The 15,370-nt window shown below is 36.8% G+C and overlaps 2 non-coding genes across 2 annotated transcripts; both read left to right on the plus strand.

Annotated features, from left to right (window-relative positions):
* Positions 1-13,872: 13,872 nt before the first annotated feature.
* Positions 13,873-13,945, plus strand: Trnav-aac. Its single transcript has one exon. It is a non-coding gene; the product is annotated as a tRNA-Val (tRNA).
* Positions 13,946-14,028: 83 nt separating this feature from the next.
* Positions 14,029-14,101, plus strand: Trnav-aac. The gene has a single exon. It is a non-coding gene; the product is annotated as a tRNA-Val (tRNA).
* The last annotated feature ends 1,269 nt before the right edge of the window (positions 14,102-15,370 follow it).

Below are 15,370 nucleotides of genomic sequence, written 5' to 3' on the forward strand. Positions count from 1 at the left end.
CTGCCGTAGCTTTAATTGTATGTGTGAAAGTCTGCTGTTGTAATTTTTTTCGATTATAGCCAGATTATCCGTGACAGAATGTAAATTAATTTGTAATTTAAATTTATAATTAATTAGTAATTTGTAACTAACTTAAGATCAAATGAATAATCAATCTTTGTATTTTTTAGCACACAATTCGAATTAGATATTTGCCTTGCCATATTTTATTCAATACGACTTGCAACACATCGGTTGCTTAAGTTTCCCTTCAATTAAAAACCATTACAACAACTTTCTTTAAATACTTCTAATAATTCTAAAACCTAGTGTTAATAAAAAAGTATACATGATGGACAAAAATGTATTATAATTTTGTCCAGAACTTGTGGCATATGAGCTCACTGTGCGTTAGTCAATGTGCATACGATACGGGAGCATCTCGGGATAAAGTTACTTAACAAGCTGAAGATATTGATTTATCGAGGCGCTCAGCCCCTCAGGTATAACTTCGCTTATTTAGATAACGATGAACAGCTCTACCTATTTATATAAACCTACGCTCACTTATTGTTTGCGTTTCGATACATTCGGTATAACATTATGTTGGTTGTTTGTTCGTCATTTGTACAGCGATTATACAAGCAACATTGGTATTTGTTGATGTGTCAGTTTAGAATTTACACATTATCAATTCTTTTAACGCTAGATCTCTTTTTATATATCACGCTTTTAAAGTTTTAAACACTATTCTAAAATTGTTTAAGCAATAAAGGTATATTAAGCAGTGATATAACAAAGCTTCGTGGTAATAGCGTCTTGCGGCTCGCCAGTTAAATGGCAATCCTGTGTTACGCGGTGGAAGTAAAAAAGTGGCAAGTTGTCCGGCGCCCGGCCGCGTCCGGCCGCGCCCGCTCGCAAGTTTGATGCGGTGACTGCGGTGAGACGATGGGAAACCTATAGGTACCTACTCTACAGCATCTAGCAATAGACTTGACTAGGTTTTTACAAAAAAAAAACGACTTAGTCCTTCGTGCAGACATAAAAATATATTACATACGTATTTTTGGTCGAGTAAGCGATAAATGAAGATATACATATACATAGATTTATATAGATACAGTAAGTGAAATCTCGTGTGACGTCACTTATCAGTAGATTTCACCGACAAGTGACGTTTATAGAACCACCTTTTTTTTAATTAACGATCGTAGATGATTTTTACAAGCTTTTATTTAACTTGCAATGTTTGTATGTTTGTTTTTACTTGGTAATTTATTTATTTTATTAATTTAATCAATGAAAGACGTATTTAATATTCTATAGAAATATGCATGACCGTCCATAAGATTTTTGGCAAAACCTAAATAAGCCGTATGTTTGATAAGGCAAGCTTAGGAGTTAGTCCCTTATAAAATACATTTTTTAAGACCAATATGAAGAAAGGAAAGGTAGCGATTTTGTCGAGCTTTCTCATACATTCCAAAGGTAACCTACACCGATTGTTCTTAGGCATTTATCCTTTAAGGCAAGAAATGTATTTTTCGTCACAATTTCATATTGTCTTCATATTATTCTCAGTAAATGCCCACCTACATATACAGTAGTAGTGCAAAACAATGGGCATCATTAAGAGCATGTATGAACGAGTGAAGTGTGTCAGCGGCGCGGCGCCGTATCGGCCGGACGTCCGACTGATAACGATGTAAACAGGTTATTATTGCATTGTATGGAGAGCGGCCGGGTGGCCACTTGGATTGTACCTGTATGCTCTTGAATAGAGTTTAAATGGATTCATGATGTTCCCAATGGTTAGATTTTTAAAGGATTCCTTGAATGCTTTCTAATCATGACCGCAACATAAAAGGGCTTCTTAAATTGTGGTTGCTCAAATACGTAAATACATTACGGATTGTCCCTCGTTAAGTCTTCCTAGGATAGCGTTACGTGTCATCTGAACATAAATCTAGTTTTAGATAAGTACAGGTTGCGCTGAGCGACAAGAGAAGGTAGAGAGCAAGACATAACGAGCGTTAAATTCAATATTTCTCATATTAGGATATTTTTTTAAAACATAAGGAACTAATAAAGAAAATGGAAATATTGCTCACTTTGAATATTTATTTTAACATTTGAAATTTTTTTTCGAAAATATCTCACGAATATAGTACAATTATTCGGAAGACATGACACTCCTCAGTATAGTGTACACTCTATACGTAGAAAGCCAACAATTACAAAGGTATTTTTATGTAACTTTCTCGATTCTATTTCTAAGACCATTTTACTGTAATATTTTCCAGGCATGACTGTATCAATTACGCGTCGCTCGCTCGGTAATAAATTCGTTAGAAACCGCACAAGGGGTGAAAACTACGAGTCATTATGATATACTCGAGGGTAAGAAGTTGGTTTTTATTGTACCGCTGTTGGTTGTAGCTAGTCTATTGTTACTAAGGTTATCATCAAAAATAAATTATAGTGAAATTTTTATGTAACTTAAAAAAATTGTATTAATGTTTATCACCATAAAATTTAGACGATGTAGGAATATCATTATTTAAATAAAATTATAACAAAACTATCTATGTATTAGCAAATTGGCCGTAATTGCATATTAAAATATTATTACTGAGCGCATGTTGAAAATCTGTGTTTTGAACTGCACAGTTTTTATCAGAATCATTTTTCCCCTCATCATGGGGACAGACCAACAACAAGTTTTGGTAAATAGTATCAAATTGAAACTCATGCTGAAGTTGTATAGAGGTGTCGGGACTACACCCCTCCACTGGTAGGTACGTGAGGAGGAGGTATCAGCGTGCGCCGGAAACGCACGGAGCTGTGCCCTACCGGGCCGCCTCGGACATGACGCGGTCAACGTGTTCCATGGGATACGAGCAGGTGTTATTAATGGATGGTCTATTTTAAAATACCTTATTAACATGCTCACTGAAAAGATAACAGATAAAAGAACGAAGGATAAAAATCTTAAAAGCAGCTAAGTTATGAAACTGAATGATCCTTAAACTGATATGTCACTCACATTGGTGTCACTGCAAAAAAAAAAATAGTCTGTTAGTATATTCTTCTTCTTAACAGTAAATTTTTAATATTAAGGAATTTTCAAGCATGAATTGAAATGCAATTTCAAGAAATTTCCCTTAATGGCAAAATACTTCACCTGAGCGATATCACCCCAAAAACAAAGTACAAACCCTCGCACACGTTTAATACACACATGCATATACAATGTTTACACATTCAAATTGTGTATACAGTTGTATTATGATGAATTTGTTTGGAAGTTCGCTACCTCTATTAGATGGCATCTATTGTACCCAAACTAGTTGCGAAGTTATTCGGGGCTCACCTACACACGCCATAAATATCACTTCACTTGGATACTCTCACCGTTTGCTTGTAACCGGTCTTACGCAACTTGGAGAGCCGTTCTACAAAATAGTAAGAAGCTTCACTGTTCCCCGGTAAAAATACAAGACTTCTGCCATATATGTATATATTATGGTTTAATTGTTCTGATGCTTTTTTACTAGTATTCTGTTTGTTTGCTATTTGATCTAAGTTTTATTAATTAATTAGGTACGAAGTACTAATAACGATGTGATGAATGATGTTGAGAGAAATTACCAAATAAAGTAATTATATTTTAAGCTTATCATTTCTAGATCGATTTAGCCTAACTAGAAATGTGTAAACTAGAAAGGTGCTATGAATACAAAACATATTTTATTTTCAAATTATTAGGAGTATTAATAACAAAACCTCTTGAAGTAATGAATAAAGTATGTTGAGGTCCTGTTTGTTTTAAATATGCCTTCTGAAGTTCGACTAGACCATGACGAGGCCTCAGGAAACGACAGAACTTAGACAATAACCGTTGAGATTAGACGGGTAGAGGCCCGAGGTGGGCTGTAAACAATACATGCAAATTGAATATTAAGAAACGTTGATGTGACTCGGATTTATGTTTGTTGCTACCTAATGCTAGGTGGGGAGCGCAAGTTACACGTTATCAGCTCGTTAACACGTGGCTTCGGGAGGTGACTGAGCTGTCTCCATCAGTTACCAGTAATCAGTGCGGGCTTTGATTCTCTCGAATCTCGTAATAGAGGTGTTGGTTTCAGAAGCGAATGTAACGAGGTTTCAATTACCTAGCCACAATGATCGGTCTTTTATTAACTGTCATTGTATTTCTGTTGATTTTAATATAATACCTTTTTCTATAATAGTTAAAGGAGAAAACTCACGAGGACACTGTAACTAGCATTTTAAAAAGATAGAGAATAGAAAGTTTGAATAAGTATGTAGGGATGTAACAGCCAAGTGTTTTATATGAAGATTCTTAAATAAAGATCCATCTTAATGCGCGACATTAATTAAAACCAAAACTTAAATCGTCGCCACTCACTCGTCACTGTCATCGTAAGACAAATGTTCTGTTTTATCGCCTGCTATTTGTTTACGAGCGGTATTTTTCACCACTAATCCTTTGCTTGGCCAAAAGATTACCACAACAGGGGTAGCGTTTTTAAGAAACAATATCGACGACAAAGCCGCGACAATAATTCAGCAAACAATAAAAGAAAAAGCAATTAGGATGTTTTGTTTGTGTCCACTGAAGATGGTGCTAGTGTCGCGAACATTTTTCATTTTTAATCTGTTGTCGCGTAATTGTTTTCTTGATGACGTCATTGTCGCTATCGAGAGTTTTTCACGGTTGACGGCGACTGAATGTGGTTGTAGCGAGTATTGAGACAATGGAGGGTGCTGCTCACGGCTCAGCGATGAGGCAAACGAGAACCTCTAGATGTCATACGAATTGTGTTTACAATGAAGACACCCTAAAAACTCCGCTAATTAGTATTTTCATCGACAATCATTGTTTAAGACATGTTTCGCATTATCAAACACTACAATCTGCTATGATTTAAAGGAAACCGGAGAAACTTATTAGTCTAGAAAAAGTCATCTAATAAAGACCATCCAAGTACTACCTACTGCTTTGATAAGCAAAAATTCCAAGACAGTTCATAAAACACAGAGAAACAAATAAAGAACAGAGTCGCGTTCTTGAGCTAGTACTTTAATAACTTAGGTGCGCATCATATATTAAAATACCTCTAGAAAATAAAAGTAGAGTCTGTCATGAATAATATAGCGATGATAAAACATATTAACATATAGAGGCTGAATACAAATCGTCTCATTTGCCCCACACTCACAGTAATGCTGTTCTTTAAAATTCAGAATATTTAGTACTTATTTTCGATGCCTGGAACCTAAGTTTTATGAGACATGTTTTATCTTTCAAATTAAATGGAAACGTTGTTCTGCAAAATCTTTGGGAGATATGTGTGACTTTGTTACACTATTTGAGTTTTGAAGTATGATTAAAGTTACAAAATATTAATGAAGAAATATTTGTTGACACAGTAATTTCTAACAGATCTTTGTTTTGATCAGCTTTTGTTGAACAAGTTTATATAGTTTTAATTTTTTTATAGGTAATGCTAACATTTTCTGACTGCTCCAAACAGTTTCACACATGTCAAAAATGAATCTTATATTTTTATAAACAATCAAGTTCTGAAATCTTAATGCAACATTGTTCATCCAAACACGACTGGAAACAAGCTGTACAAAGTAAGAGTTTCAGGAATAAACCGGTAGAATAACTCGTGGGAATATAAAGCGGTTGTAAACACACGGCGCTTGCAATTCAATTGTTACCTGCGAGCAGACGGTGCCGGAACGATAGCGGGACGGGGACGGGACGAGGATGGGACGAGGACGGGACGGAGACAGGACGTCGGGAATATTGGAGCGAGAGATTTATTGTAGAGTTAAATAGAAACAGTTTGTTATATTACGTTGACGGTAAATAGTCTCGGATGGAGATTAAATTTTGGATTTCCATACACTTTGTGAAGTAAAAATGTTGCTGGGGATAAAGCAGTGCTTACAATATTGTTACTTGATTGTGTTTATGCTTGAACAGTTTGAGCAACTTATAATCATTATCATTATTTTATATGTTAAGGCTTCTATGGTTTTCAAAGAAATTTAAAAGGTTTTTACTCGTTTTAAATATGGACAAATTAATTCGTTTTTTAAAAAGCTCTTAGCGAAACGGCTCATAAACATTATAAGAAAAAAGGAAGTTTAAATATAACATTTAATTAAACTGCAGAATTTCAAGATATCATCAGTTTAGCAGGAGTGAAGTGTTAACAGCGATCTTTCACGTAAATGAGATGAGCTGAAGTCAACACATTATTTCTCTCGGTGACTGCAAATACGTTGAGAGTGCAGTTTATTTGCTTTGCACCTTATATCGTCCGAGATATAAATACACGCGGCATCAGAGGTAGAGCTCACAATGTAGAGCACACAACGTCCAACAATAAATCCTTTTATAATCACTGCATTGTATTTTAGTAAATCGCACTAAAGTATTTTGTATTTCGGATCGTTTAAATTACCCCATAAATACACGTAAACGATTCGCAACAAAGAGATGTCGCTGGAGTGCTCGCCGGATCCGAACAATAAATCTGCTGCAGCACAAACAAGAAATAACTTTCACGGCTGAAAATATCAAATGTAAAATGTAAATTTAACTACCTAATACGGGCTTAAGCCGTACGAAACTGCGCTTTAAAGCGCTGTTTATTTGATATTTGAGTGTTGTTTTTATGTTAGTGTCGTTGGTTCGGCAAATAAAAACGTCTGGTGTAGAGGATGCAACGTCGGTTATGAATGGCCTATGAGCGCTCCAACGCGCCGCGCACAGACCACACACGTGTTATTAGTGCAGAGGCGACACTCCGCTCATTATACTACTCCTCACATAATCCACTTCAATATTTTAGTTTAAATGTCTACTTAGATTGTATTTTTACTCCTTGGTTGTAAGGACGAGTATGTCTATGCCAGATATGTAATGATGTCTTTTTTATATTGCGTATAATCACAATAAATAGTGGTTATCGGTCATTAAAAAATTAAATTATTTATGCCAATTACATTTGCAAATGCGAAACTATTATTGAAGAAATCAAATTTTGCCTCTACTATAGCATTTAGTTGTATAGTCATCTTTCAGAGGCATGTCGCATCTTCAAGGAATATTCTTAACTATTCTACATTGAGTGTCTCGTAGGTGGCGTTGCATTTCAGGCAGTTTGCTTGATATAAGGCACGTCGCCGCCCGTTATTGCTCCAACCTACTTATTTATAATTGTCGTTCTATCCACCATCACAAGCTGATCTTCCGAGCCCCTCTCAGTTCTAACAATGTCTACTTTGACGACGGGAGCTGGATGAGATATGGGGGGTCAGGGTACGGTGGTAGAGATATGGCCAAGGGTAAGCTTTCAAGAGTAGCCAGGGAGGTCGGTACGGGCTATTTAGTTCTCTTTCACAGTGACTATTAGTGCGACCTTTATTGCGTTAGCCTGGCAGATGACGCATCGTTATGATCTTATGCTTATTTATTGTATCATGTTGTTTGTGTGGCTTGTCTCCATGCAGATTTAAATGGCAAGCGAACACGTAGAGACATTGTTCTGGCTAATGCTAGCTAACACGATATGCCGTATTTGTGTACAGGAATAACACTTCAGGCTACAAAATTAAGAATTTGTGAAAGGAGAAGAAAGATCATTTGTAATTAATAAGAAAATGATCGAAAAAACGAAAGTACTTTAGCTGAGTTTCATAAAAACATCAAGATTAACCAGAAAATGTCAAAGTTTTTCAGGACACGCAGGATTTTTGCAACAGGATTACTTCAGGCTAAAAATGTTATTCGATTATAAAGTGTAAGGCGGTAGTTACACAACGGAAAGAGTTACGAGGTTCTATAAATCGCAGTGTCACAGCTCAGAGAATTAAGTGGCACAGCTAAGTAGGCTTGGCAGTGGTGCGGCGGCGGCCGGCGGACGGCGGCGCGCGGCGTGGGCGACACCCGCGCCCTGTGACGACTCCCGCTGACAAATATTTAGAACTATACCATGTACAGTGTGCGCCATTAACATATGGGAGAAAGAAAATTACAATTTAAAAAAATAAATGAAAAATGTAATCTAAAGTTTAGTAGTTTAGTTAGCAAAAATTAAAACCGTTTATCCTGCTTTATCCGGCTACATGTTGGCACATTTTGAAAGTCAATGTCGACATTACCCATACCCAAGATAGGAATCGTGGTCAACCATCCAAGGCCTGTGCTCAGGCGGCTAACTGTTACTCGACTACAGCTTTCTCAAAAAAGAATCTCAGAATCAAGTATTTTAAGGTATAAGAATCACACAACTTTCAAGATTGCTCTTCATCTTGATTCTCACTCAACCTTAATGAACAGAAGTAAAATTAAAAGTAAGCTAAATCTGAAACATGCTGTACACAAGTACATAACACTTACTAAAAATATATTTCAGTAGTGTTGCAATATCTTGCATAACTGGATGTCTATCGGAAGGCACTGACTCTCAGCAAGAGACCAGGTCGTAAGTGGGATTTGGATATAATGTGAAAATTTCTATTTAATTTGGAACACCATGTTTCTCTAGTACAAATGCCATTTTGAGGTACCTTCAAGGATCGTGTCGTATTTTTTAATTCACTCGCCATTGTATTGTCAGTCATAAAATGAAGGTAGTTATTATACCGCATCTCACGGTTCGCTTCATTCAAATCTAAGAAAGCTTGAATATTCTTACTTCAAACTAATAGCACTTGTAAAGTCTTAGGTAGCGTAATTGGTTTTCGCAATTCAAACTTTTTATTTACTCAATAAAATCCACAAAGCTTATGTACTAAAGCAAAATATTCATCGTTTCGTTGGCCGCTTTTGTTTCTTAGGGGGAACCGATTAATTTTATTGACCCAGCTAATTCTATCAAAGACTCTGCGCCGGTTTAATAGCGCACAACAAAATAAGACCCTTAAAAACTAATGTTCAGCCTTAAGTCCGCCGCAAATACCTCTTTGTGACTCCGAACGATACCCACGCTGCCGTCGCTCCGAGACCTGGCTACACGGAATTTTCTTCAAAATCCAAGGCTCAATAGAAATCAAATCTTATTGCACAAGTCACAAGGCTCAAATCATTTAAATTACTCGTACTACTTAAGGCGAAGTAAGACGCAGGCAAGATTAAAAAGTTCGAGTCGGTCGCGCGATGTCATTGTAAGTGGAAAATGAGTTAAATAAGGCAATACATTTTAATTAGGAGGAAGGGATCCCTTTATTCCTTACGCGATAACTCGCCGCGTTCTCTATTAATTGAATTTCATGTTTAATTAAGTCGAAGGCGAGTCAGATAATCCGCGCACTGATCTTGCCGTTTGTTCGGGGACCTCATTTAACTTGGTTTTGGCGATCGCAAGTTTTTTGAGCGACAGAGAATGCGACCGCGGCCCACTGCGAAGCCCTTTATTTAGTGTTATCTGCTTCCTTAAGCAATAGAAGGTAATGCTTCAAGATTGTTCTACAGATCTGTTATGTTTAAAAGGAAATATAGTAGTCACTGAAGATTCTGATCACAATTAACTTTAAGAGGAAATTCATGGTAATTATCAGTATCCTACAGTCAGCACAAAACGGTGTTTTCCAAAAGAACATTCCTTAACAAAACAGCAACAAATAACCCCCAACTACAGCTTACCTCCGTCAAAAAAATCAATGTATAAAATAACGGTGTTCAGTTAAATGTAGTGAGATAATCCTCTCGTAAGTGGTTCGCGTCGGGTCGACTCTCTTGCTTAAAAGATTAAAAACTTGGGGAGTTCTGACGCCCGTTCCAGCGTGCTTGAGGGCGCTGCTTGATACACAAGATCTGCCTCTATAATACACTGTTTATTCTTTTATTTCAATTGCAGAATAAATTGAACTGTGTTCGGAAAACCAACGTCGGGGTTAGTATCTTCTTTGATCTGCAGCTTGAGCGAAGTGTCTTTGCAAACTACGGGGATTCTCACAAAAGTTGATGAATGTAAATGAAACCAGTAACATCATTTTAGAAATATGTCAATTCTAACGTAACTTTTATTTAATACATATTGATTTTAAAAGGTCATTTTTTGCTAAGAAATGTATCAAGAATACTTTCCCATTTATGACATCAGAAGTTTCTTGCAAAGCTCTTCTACGTCATAAATGTGTGATCCGATTAGTTTCCATGTTCCCGACTATCAGTCACGGGCTAATTTCCTCAAATAGGTATAATGATAGGCCATATTCGTCCATTAAGGTTGGCTGTGTGTTATCAGCCAGTGCTCAAGGGGTCCCAGATCTTGGGGGTCTAATTGCCTGCCCTCAGAGCACCTCGTTAATATTAATTATGACGTGATTGTATCTTAAGGTAAATAATATAGAGCTGTTCATGATCACAATATTGTTGAGGCTTGAACTAATTCATTTGGGTTGTTGTTTGAAATATATCTGTTCTGAAAAGGTTGTCTGAAGTTTTTTTCGCCCTTGGGAAGTAGTTTTTAGTATTTTTTTTATTACAGTCGTTATGCTCATCCAAAAAGCATTTAACATGAGAACATTAAATATCATGATAACTGCCAGATTTTGTTGATAGAAAAAGTGCATGCTTCAGTAAAAGTCAGCCATTTTGTTTAAACATGTTTACGATCGCATCGTATCGGCGCGGAAGTAATTAAGTAGACTGTAAAGTTTTAATACTTAGTGAGTGTAAATCATGAGTGTGACGGACACACGGTCTTGAGTGATGGGAGACTAGTCGACATATAATAACAATTATATTTAAAGGTAATGGTTCTGTATAAATATATAATTATTATGTTTCAGTCAATTTTTAAAGCAATAAATATACCCACTGAGTTACAGGGTGAACGCTGTGGTAAATATTGTTTAATTTGGAAAAATAAATAATTACATAAGGTAAGTAATTTCACTAAAATTTTATAAGAATATAATCATGATAATACTAGAAATATTAAGTTTGGCCTCAGAAAAAAATGGTAGCTATGCGTTTGAACCCGCGGTACCCCAAGTAAAAGTGCAGCCATAAAAATGTCCAGAGCATTAAAACTTGAAAGTTTCCAATTTCGTGCGTTTGACCTGATTAACAGCGACACAATCATTAGTTTACTTAGTACACAAAGGATGTAGACTCTTCACACCTAAAAATACACTCTAACAATGAACCTGAAGGTGCATTTTAGTCTGTCTCACAGTGAGGCTAAGAACGCACACCATAGTTTTATAGAGCAATTAATTTTAACAAGTCTATTAAGTATCGGACGCGTTGCAGGGCGGGTGTCGACAGAGGGCGCTGCGTGCGGTCAACTTACCTCGCCTTCATAACTCGGGGATTCAATTAAATGCTTTGTAAATGTACGATGACGATAAGTAATTTTGATAAGGGAATGAAATAAAGTAGTTAAAGTAGCTGGATATATTACATAAATATTATAAAAAGGTCAAAAATGTTGACGTTACACTACTGAAATCCATGCTACTCGGAAATGAGCTTGGTGAGAGATTACATTTGGCTACGGTATCCAGTTTCATAATGAAAACAAATTTTGTCCAAGCCGCTACTTGTTCTTCCTAAGTGTAGGTACGCTTTAGGCTAATTTCCAAAGAAAGGTCCCTTCGAACTTAACCGTAGCCCGCGGGGGTCGGTCGCTGCGACCCGATCCAACACCAGTTGTGATTCGATCGCCAAGATTTATATGTTATACTTACGGATAGCAAAGCGATCCGGCGACGATACGGAATTGTGTACTACATGTTTCTGTAATCAGCGCACACTGGAAGACGTCGAGATGCTGTGGATTTGAATGTTTCAGGATTGAGTGTTTCCATCCTTTTTCCTAATACCAAAATGTAGTTTACTAATATGGGATATAAAGATATTTGTCTGTAACTTAGGTACATAATATAACGGTATGTTCTGCGATTGTCGTACACGAATAATATTAATTGATGCTCGCATATATCAGCTTTATTTTATTGTTTGCATTAGGTACATTGAATATTTAAATAGAAATTTGAGAAGCACTAACTAAGGCATAATAAAGTGAAAGCATCGTCTCCATAGCTTTATTAGCGCGCATTGTCCAGCAAGAAAGTGTTCTCCGGGGAGCAATAGAGCGCCTCGGGCGAGGGTGACCACACTCCTTTATCAGTCATCCGATCCGATAGTGTGACCACCCGTCCCAAGTCTTGCCTCAAATTGTGTTATAAATCGTGCATCTATCGGACACTGTCTCTAATTAACCGTTAGCGGCTAAGTTTTATTGCCGGCCGGCAGTTTCGGGTTATCACGATTTAAGTTTAAATTGTCCGCCATATGTGTAGTTTGGTGTCGTAAGAATTATCGTTTTGGGATCTCTGCTTGTAATGGAGTGCCGTTTATAATGTCATACGTGTTTGTGATATATTGTTTGTAGGCTTCTAATGTTTGGCACGTATAATATTGTTATGTTTGCTCGCTACAATCTAATTATAACGTACAAGAAAGAAATATCGGGAAAGGTTAAATTGATACCGATTAAATACAATTAATTTCGTTACGATAGGCAAAATAAACCACAAAAACTTTAGCTAAACTAAAGCAATTCGTTGTCCAGGCTTGTTATCTCCACCATCACAAAACACTGAACATTATTCAAATATTTGTGAGCTCCATTGAAGCGGGACAAAGTAAATTCATGCAAATCGACGTATTTGCAAAATGAAGTCCTTTAACACCAACAAAAAAAGCTTTTAATAATAACAAAAAGCAGAGTATGCGCCTATTTTCCTGTGAACGGTGAGGTATTTTCCCCTTAATTTAATCAAATCATGGACTGTAGTGTATTTTTCTGAGTCATTTATTTTTAATTTTGAGCGGCCATGTTGCGAAGGCCCGGCGCTCGGCAGCCCCGTGCAAACTTCAGGTTTTTTGATATTGTTGGTGAATATTTTGCAACTGCTGGAGACAGTTGGCTAGGCGACGCTCTTATATCTGATTTTGTTTCTGATACCGACTTTCAAAAGACTTGATTTGTGAGTATTTGCTTTTCTTTGTTTCAGATTTTGTGTATAGGTTTCAACAGAAGAATGTATGTGCTATGGTAGATCAAATGATCATGATCAAGACTAGCTGTATTGGATTGTAATAAATATTTCGTTTGAAAAAGTAGAGTACATTAATTAGTTTCACGGAATACCTTTCTGTACTTCCTAGACAAAGTAACTTATACTCAGTCTTAGCACTTATAGTATAAATAACATATGACTGAGTCCCGGCGTCCCTTGCCGTTAATATGGTAATATATCGGCGCATAAAGCATCATTAGGCCAGCAGACACCGCGGTAAGTTGCAGCAGTGCGAGGTGTGAGCTTTGTACAATTATGGTAGTTTAAAGAGGTGCTACAGTTCGATCTAGATAAGATAATATCATAAAGACAATTGCGTCTAAGTGTACATGTATATGTGATAAATGAATTATTGACATTTTACGAGTTTGCAAGATTAAAGTGGGCTTAAGTTCTGAGTTTATTAAATTTTGAAATACTTTATCTTACCTCAGACATATAAACTATTACAAAATAAACCTCTGACCTGTATCCGATATTCTTAAGAGGTTTCTGCATTCGCCATTTTATCATTTAATTAACATATTTACAGAAGGAGCGTAATAATGTAGTGTGTTTGTTTATGACAAACTTATCAGTCGGTAGATTAAATAAAATTAACTTACGCGAGTATTATCGTAGTATGTAATGCTGCTTATAAACGTATTAAGATAACAAGTTGATCTAATTTAAGACCACTTTCACTGCCGGCCCCGTATCTTGAGCGCGTAATCAGTGTATGTACGGCTATTTTGAAAGCATAGCAGCGCGGTTTCCGTGGTGTAGCGGTTATCACATCTGCCTAACACGCAGAAGGTCCCCGGTTCGATCCCGGGCGGAAACAACTCTTTTGGAGGTGCAATAGTTTTGTTATACCAAGGTCTAGATTTTTTTTAAGTAAGTGTTTTCTTGGTTGTGCTGTCATCAGTTTCCGTGGTGTAGCGGTTATCACATCTGCCTAACACGCAGAAGGCCCCCGGTTCGATCCCGGGCGGAAACATGGCTTTTGCATAATATTATATTTTTATATCATAAAAAAAAAGATCTTTCAGGGTTTTCGATTGTAAATATCAAAGTAATTTAACAGGTTTGCTCTATATTCATAGTATGAGGCACGTATAAAAACAGCCGGTCTTTCTCTTCCACATAGCGATTAACATAATAATTAGTTAAACTCTACAATGTATCCAAATGTCAGTAATAAAGTGTTTATAATGAAATGTAAGTGTTGTAGCATGTCGGGACAGCGGGTTGTGTTTCAGGTGGAGCCCGCGGTGATATATCAAAGTTTGCAAGTTAACGGAGTGCGAGGTGCGAGCCTATGAGTTATGTCGACCGCACGCCCCGCGGACGAAGGCGCCAAGGTTAGAGAGCCAGCGATATTGTAATGTGAGTTGTTCTGCTGAGGGCCTGATATCACCTACTAACACTTCAAGCAAAACTATTCCAGTATTACCTGCCAAAAACCCACTCTGCGTTTCTTTCCATACCATTCAGCGATCAATTTTACATGTGCATGATGAAACCTTTTAAGGGAGCTTCCCTTTACATTACTTTGGATGTTTGTTTAATGGAATTTTTAGGGAACTTTAATCAGTGATTTACCTAAGCAGCCTTTGTACTTTCTTACAGTAAATTCTTAAGTGAAAGTGTAATACGTGCGTAATAGTTGGCCTTGCTAGTCAAGAAGAAAAATTAATTAATAGATGTGATTAAAACAAAAGGGCTCTTTAAATACCCGCTACGTCTTATGGCTTAAATTGTGAGTTAGCAAAACGCATATATATCGCGTCGACCTGTCCCGTATAATTGAGTTACCGCGCTAAGAAACTGAAACGGCTCGCGGGAGAATACCAGTTCAGATAACTAAGACGAACAGTACGCCTCCAACTACTTTATTGTATTATTGAATATTTTAAGGATTCAGATGCTTTGATGAGGAGATTTTATTGAAAAGTATGCAGTAAAAATATTAAAAATGACGGTACGTATTTGGTATCCAATTATGAAAGAAATAAATATCTTATCATAATATGTATGAAAAGATTAAAAAAAAATCTGAAAGTAGGTCTTTAATTTGAGCGATCCCTTGTCTGTGAAAATCCAAAAAAAATACATGCCCTGGCATGGCCGCGCCTGCACCGCCTACTGTATCACCGACCTTCGACTCTAAGGAGTCTTGTCACGTGACCGTGGAAGATCTGTATGATATTAAGATTTGCAGGTTAAGCAACGCTCCAAGAAATCGGAACATGATGGGCTCAGCGTC

This window comes from Trichoplusia ni, chromosome 15, assembly GCF_003590095.1.
Source record: "Trichoplusia ni isolate ovarian cell line Hi5 chromosome 15, tn1, whole genome shotgun sequence".
Classification (NCBI taxonomy): domain Eukaryota; kingdom Metazoa; phylum Arthropoda; class Insecta; order Lepidoptera; family Noctuidae; genus Trichoplusia; species Trichoplusia ni.